Genomic DNA, 7,834 nt, shown 5'->3' on the forward strand with positions numbered 1-7,834 from the left:
CTCTTTTGCGTAGATTTCCATCTCCTTTCCAATGTTTGGGAAATTCTCCACTATTATTTCTTTGAACAAGCTTTCTGCTCCATTCTCCTTTTCTTCCCCCTCTGGAATACCTATAATCCTTATGTTGCATTTCCTAATTGAGTCAGATATTTCTCTGAGAGCTTCTTCATTTCTTTTTAGTCTAGTTCTCTCCTCTTCTCCCTCTGAAGCATTTCTATAGTATTGCCTTCTAAATTGCTAATTGGATCTTCCATTTTGTCAGTTTTGGTGTTTAGGGAGTCCAGATTTTTAAAAATCTCATCCATTGTGTTTTTCATCTCCAACAATTCTGATTTCTTCTTCTTCAAACTTTCCATCTCTTTTGTGAAGAAGCTTCTGAATTCATTAATTTGTCTTTCTCTGTTTTCTTGTAACTCATTGAGTTTTTTCATGATAGCTATTTTGAGTTCTTTGTCATTTATATTATGGATTTCTGTGTCTTCAGAGTTGGCTTCTGGGTACTTGTCATATTCCTTCCGTTCTGGAGATTTAGTATACTTTCTCATATGGCTTAATGGTGTGGATTTTTGCCTCCACATGGTGTTATTATCTGGTCACTGCTGCCATGTGCCTCCACTGGGTGAGGATCAGGCGCTGTGTATTCTGGGTCCAGCACAATCTAGAGATCCCCAGCTCTGGCCACTGGCTGCTTTTCTCACTGTGTGATGCTCTGGCTGATGGCAGATCTGGAGCCCTGGGCAGTGGGAGGGGTGTTCTCTATCGTCTGTGCTTCTCTCAGCCTCCACTTCTCACTCTCTGTGGAGCTCTGGGTGATAGCAGGACTGGAGTGCCAGGCAGGGTAAGGAGCACTTTCTTATACCTGCATGGCTCCCTCAACTGATGCCTCTCTCTCTGTGTGGTGCTCTGGGCACTCACAGGGCTCCACCTGTCACTGCTTTTTCTTCATGCAGTGCTCCTCGTGATCATGTGGCTGGAGCGCAGGGCTGGATCACCTGGAGGGACAAGAGCACCTCTCCCTAGCTGAGCCATTCCTCTACCCAGCCCCTCCATCACTGTGCTGCTCTCCTGGTGAATGTGGGTTTGCAGTGTGGGGTGGGAACAGAGTGCCCCTCCCTAGCTGAGCCACTTGTCTAACCAGCCTCTCTCTCACCGCCCAGTCCCCCTGGCAAATGTGGGACTGGAGCGTGGGGCTGGAGTGCTGGGCAGGAACAGAGCACCCCTCCCCAGCTGAGCTGCTTGTCTACCTGGCCCCTCCCTCATTGAGAGCCAGTTCTGGTGGGCTAGTTGTCAAGATTTGGCACTCTTACCTCCACAGCCCAGAGTTTGTTTCCAGGTCAGGGAACCACCCCACCCATCTGTCTGTTGTTACATTTTGGTGACTGAGTGTTGCTGTGATGCTGAAAGCTATGGCATACCAGCAGGGTCACCCATGGTTGACAGGTTTCAGCAGAACTTCCAGACTAGACAGACTATGAAGAAGGATCTGGCCACCCACTTCTGAAAAAATTGGCCATGAAAACCCTATGAATAGCAATGGAGCATTGTCTGATATAGCACTGGAAGGTGAGATGATGAAGCCAAAAGACCAGGCAGGGTTCTGCTCTGCTGTGCACAGGGTCACTAGGAATTGGAACCAATTTGAGGTCACTACCAACAACAAAAAGCTTGAGAACCACTAGTCTAGTGATAACCATTTTTATCAGTTTTTCTTTTTGCAAATATAACAAAATTGTGTATATATTAATAATCTCCTCTGTTCTTATCCAAATATTATCATACTATGTATACTATTCTGTATCTTGCCATTGAAAAATATACTTTTCATATAAGTCATTTTGTATTTTTACCAGAATATTTTGGAAGTAGAGTCCTAGAAGTGAGGTTTCTAGAAATTTTTTTTAGATATTATCAGATTCCTTTGCCTATGAGTTGTACCATTTTGTATTCTCATCAGCCATTTCCTATAACCTTGCCAATAAAATATATTGTCAGAATTTGGATGTTTGCCAATCTGATATATGAGAAGTTCTAGCTCATTGTAGTTTTCATTTACATTTCCCTGAGTAAAAGTGAGTTTAAGGGGCTGGCCTCATGGCTGAGTGGTTAAGTTCACGTGCTCTGCTTCGGCGGCCCAGGGTTTTGCCAGTTCGGATCCTGGGTGCGGACCTAGCACCACTCATCAAGCCATGCTGAGGCGGTGTCCGACATACCACAACTAGCAGGACCTACAACTAAAATATACAGCGAGGTACTGGGGGTGCATTGGAGAGAAGAAGGGAAAAAAAAGAAATCCAAAAAATAAAAGTGACTTTAAGCATCTTTTTATCCATTTAGGTGCCATTTTCATTTCTTCTTCTGTGAATGTCTGCTCATATATTTTGCCACGTTTCTATCAGATTGTTAGTCTGTTTCTTCTCAGTTTGTAGGAACTCTTAATATATTAAGAATATTAGCCATTTAAGTGCAGATATATTTTCTCAGTTTATCATTTGCCTTTTAACTTTGCTTATGTTGTTTCTGTGTCATGCCATATTTTAAGAAAAATTAACATAATTAGATTTATCAGTAATTTACCTCATAGCTTCTAGACTTCCATTTCCTAGGTGTTATCTTATGCTTCTCCAATTACGCTTATGTTGGATCTCCTTTGTCTGCTGGGTATTTCTATTACTTTCTCCTAAATCTTCTAAAAAAAAACTTTATCTTTGTTTGAGTTGCTGCACTTTTCCTTTCCATTCTCTATTTTTCTTACTGTGTGCTCATGACATCTCTTTGTTTGTATGTACCTTATAATTTAGTCCTTCCTTCCCATTTTTTCCTTTTTTTTCCAATTCATTCTTGATATTTGTCAATTCTCATTTCCTGTCTTTCCATAACTTTTGTTGCACAACTCTTGTGTATAAAGAATACTACAATTCTTTAATCCTCTAAATCAGAATAACTCTTTGTGGAGCTACCACTCACCTAGCCAATAGAAGATTTAACTTAAGTCACTCTTTGTGGCTTATTCTCCCTCACTCTTTTATCAAAGCAGAATCCAGGAATTATTTGTGGCTGGAAGATGAGGGGGGTCTGGATTGTGCCCATGGTAGTTGACATCTTTATTCTGGCTCTTCTGGCTGCAGGATACTACTGTTAAGAGTTGGTTCAATTTAGGCACTTTGCTTCAGGTGGCCTGAGAGATGTTTCTTAGAACATTTTACCACATTGACTGAAGATTCTTACTAAAACCTCTGTGTCTTACTAAAACTTAATAAGGCATCTCACAGCATTTGGGATGCTTCATTCCACAATGCTCATTCCTCTGTTTGCCTCAGTCTCCAGGTCGAGGAGAGGTTAAATCCATCCCTTTCTCTCAGATTTGATCATTTTCAACTTTTGTTGCCCAAGCCTCTTACCTTCACAAATCCCCTCACCACAGTTAGCCCCTCTCTGAGACTGTCAGCTTCATAATTTTCAGTGAAATAGAAACACGTTTTTTTCTTTGTGTATATATTTTTTAAGGGTATTTTATACCTTTAGACCTTTAGAAACACATATTATCTTCCTTTGTATGGGTAGAGGATTGGAGCTTGGGACAGTAGATCCTAACCCTAGTTAGCACTTTCGTTAACACACTCTGGGATGTACATTTTCACTCTTTTATGTCTAGCTTATTCTAATATACAGTAGTTAGTAAAACTAATTTTTGAAGGGTATATTTGGTTGAAATGAAAGACAGTAAATATTATGATCATTAAGATATATTATAACAAAAGAATTTATTTTGCAACTTTTCTGCCAATGATGCTTTGTCAGTTAGGTCCTCCAAGAAGCCGACACCAAGACAGGATAAGAGATGTATTGGAGGAAATGCCTTGAAGTATATAGGGGGAGGGAGCCTTCATACTGCAATGCAGGTCTTACTCCTGTGAGAAACAAAAGTGAGGGCAAGATTGGGTAGGAAGAGATTCAGATGGCAGTGCAGTTGTGAAAAACTCTTGGCTGGGTCAATGGGAAATAACCAAGCAAAAGCTGCCCTTTAGAGGAATCTTCCATGAGGCGGTAATGGCTTGGTTCTGGTGCCTCTGTCATGGACAGTCATTGTCTGTGAGCAGCCCAGGGAAATTGGATCCTGTGAATGAGGTAGTACTTTCCAAAGAGTGGCAGCTGGAGGCTGTCAATCAGCTATGCTCCCTTGCAGCAGGTTCTCCTGAAGGGACATGTGAGTAAGTCATTTCCATGGCTGCCACTGCTGCCCACTTGACATATTTAGCCAGTAAAGCGATTTTTACTGTAAATTTCTTTTAAATTAAAGCAGTTTGATAAAGTCTTCTTCATATGGGAGAAAAATTCCAACAGGGATTAAATAATGGACAAGTTTTTGTTGTTGGATATTCCTAAAATGTCTACCAAGAATTTAAATACAATTTAATTAGAGAATGCTAAAGGAGGTAAAACTATCATTTATCATCCTAATAATCATACACAACCTAAACACACCGTTAGATAAGGCTGTTCCTTTACTCTTATTCGTCATTTTTTTAATGGTAAAGTACTTTACCACTTTATCACTGAATGAAACATCCAAAGCTGCTAATGGATATACCTGTTTCAGATCAGTCTATCCTTTTGACCCTTTGATTTTGATCTACAACCAATTTGTTTTCAACTGAATCACTTGCTTCCAAAAGGACCAGAAAGACCCTTAGCCTGGGATTCAGGTCATCTGTGGTCTAATTCCCCTTAGTTACAATGTAGCTGTGTGACCGTGCAGAAATTACTTCACCCCCTAGGGCTTCAGTTTCTGTGAAATGAGTTTATTAGATTAAATAATCTCCAGGGCTCATCTAGTCCATGAAATATTGTGGTTGAAGTTGGAGGTTATGGATAAAATGTTTCTATATTTGTTATCAAAAACTAAAATAAAGACATGGAAACTATATTTAGGAAATGTGTGGACAGCACATATATTGGAAAATGCAATTAATATTTAAAACAATCTTGCAGGCTGGAAGGATAGGTTACTTTGTAAAAGATAAACTTCAATAAGGATAGTATGAGTTGTTTGTTTTTAAAATGTAAGCCTTTTATTTTAGAACAGTTTTAGATTTACAGAATTCTTGCAAAGATACTGGAGAGTGTTTATTTGTTTTTGCTTTACATTTAAGTTTAAAAATGCCAGTGTTGGGTAGTCGGTATTGGTGCTGGAAGAGGGCAGGGATGGGGTGAGTGGGGCACGTTGTGGAGAAACTGGACTTAACATTTTATGTGAAAAGAACTTAGGTGTATTATGTGATGTGATCCTGCTATTATGTGACTATCAAAAAAATAATAAAAGCTTAACAATATTAATAGAGACACATCATCCAGAACAAGGGAAGCAACGATCATATTGTACTCTAACCTGGCTATACCTCATCTTTTTGGTTCAGAGAACACTTTAAAAGGAATGTTGAAATGTTTGTAGGGGATCCAAAGAAAAGGGAACAAGGTGATGAAAGGTTTGGAAATTATTGTATAAGAGGAAAGACTGAAAGAGCTGGAGAGGTTTAGCCTAAACAAGAGAAGACTTAGCAGGGGTATGTAAACAATTACTTTTTAAATTAAATTTATTTTTAAAATTAGGTAAACTATTCGTATAATTAAAGAATCAAACTCATATAAAAGATATACAGTGCTTCTTCTCCTGTTTCCATTCCACTGTTCCCCATCCTGTTTAGGTATGATTTTTTTTATTATTCTTTTGAATCCTTCCAGTGTTTCTTTAGGCAATTACAAGGAAATACACATATACAAAAGGAATCAAAGTATACATGTTATTTTGCATCTTGAGTGTTTTTACTTTATGTATTTTGGAGATCTATGTATAAAGAGGGTAGTTCATTTGTTGTAAACAGCTGCATAGAATTCCATTCTGTGAGAGCATCATAGTTTACTTAACCAGTCTCAAAGATGAATCCTTGAGTTCTTGCCCATATTCTGTTTTCACAATGTTATCATTCACAAAAAACAAGAAAAATGAATAGCAATCCCTATTTTTCATCTCAATTGCTTGCAGGCATATCTATAGGATAAATCCTCAGGAGTGGGGGTCCTGGGTCAAAACTTAACTGTGCATTTTTAATTTTGGAAGATAGTGCCTAATTGCCCTCCATAGGGGTGGCGCCAGTCTGCACATCCAAGAGCAATATCTAAGAATGCATGTTTCCACCGCCTCCTCCACTGGCTGTGTGCTCACACTTTGGATTTCTGCCCATCTGTTAGATGAGAAATGGCATCTCAGTGCAGTTTCGGTTTTCATGCATCTCTTTATGAATGAAGCAGAAGATCTTTTCATCTGTTGAAGAGACTTTTTCCTCCTGTGAACTCTGTGTTCACACCCTTTGCACAATTTTCTACTGGATTGTGTAGCAGTTGTTTGTGCCACACTCTCATCCTCTTGGCATTCCCCTCTCCAGGCCGAAAGCTGCTGTGTGAACACCTGTAACACTTTGCTGCAGACTTTTTTTCCTGGCCACCATGGCGTATGTGGCAAACGTATAGGAAAAGTCAGAGGAGCCAGAAAGTTAATGCCCTAGAAACTTGTCTCTTTCAATTACAAACAGGGATTTGTTGCATAAAGCCCCCCATCTTCCTTTCCCCTAGATGGGATAACTCTCAGGTATATTTGACACTGTCTCCTAGAGCTTCCCAGTGGAGTTGAGCCCACAGCAGTAACTGGCTTGAAAACCCACACTTTATTCCTTCCCTGCTCACTATATGTTCCTACTCCATTCCCAGTACTTAATGATTTCATTTCCTGAATAAACTATTTGCATTAGAATCCTTGCTTCAGGGTAGGCTTCTGGAGGAACCCAAGCCAAGCCTGGCTGTTAGGCCTATCTTTGAGTGCTGCTCAAAGTATGGTCAGCAGATGGCGCTGGTTTGTGAACTGTTTGTTACCAGTCTGATAAATTCAGAAATTGAGCTCAATGTTTAGAAACTTTTATAGCAATGTGATGTTGCCACAAAATTTAGGTTTAGTGACTTTGTGTTTTATACACACACACACACACACACAGACACACACATACATACAATGGTCAGTGATGAATTAAAAAAAAAACGAAAACAAACAAACTGGCCTCTACCTCCCATGGTTGGAGAGGCACAATCTTAAATGATGGCACTGAGACCAATGGATGGAAGTACAACTGGGAAAACTTTGGTTAGATATAAGAAAGATTTTTCTAAATGCCCAGATTGCCTAAAAGTTGAAGAGATTTCTTTTTGGTGGCAGTTAACCCTCTCATGATGAGAAGAGTTCAGCCTGTGTAGCTGGCTGGCTGTTGAGACTGTAAATAATCCTGAGTTTGGTGGCACATCTCTTCCATTTTAACAGCTTCTCTTACTCTGCCTTAGTGAAATGTGAACAGTAATTCTGTCATTCTTTTTCTTCTCTTTCTGTGAAAGAGAGGATTAGTAAAGATGAAAATAATATACTGGTTGTGTTCCTTAAAAACCTGTTGACTTTCTAAAAATCATAAGGGAAAGTGTAATCCTGGTTGATCCTGTTCTGATAGTTTCTGATATACCGTGAGTTCCATCCCAATAGCCTTTCATATTTACAAAACTGAGAATCTGGCAACTATAGGTAATGGGACTGAATCTTTCTTTTTTTTTTCAAACACTAAGGTTTCTCAACTAGTATTAAAATGCTAAATGAAAAGTCTTATGAGATTTCCTGTCTGAATCATCAATCTCAGGAACAATAAGTTCACTCAGTACCCAAGGTACTAAAGTAAAACCAGAGAGAAAGGAAAACATTTGCCTTTCAGCTCCTGGAGAAGAGCTGTACTCTCCTTGGCTTCTC

Source organism: Equus quagga, chromosome 8 (genome assembly GCF_021613505.1).
Source record: "Equus quagga isolate Etosha38 chromosome 8, UCLA_HA_Equagga_1.0, whole genome shotgun sequence".
NCBI classification, from domain to species: domain Eukaryota; kingdom Metazoa; phylum Chordata; class Mammalia; order Perissodactyla; family Equidae; genus Equus; species Equus quagga.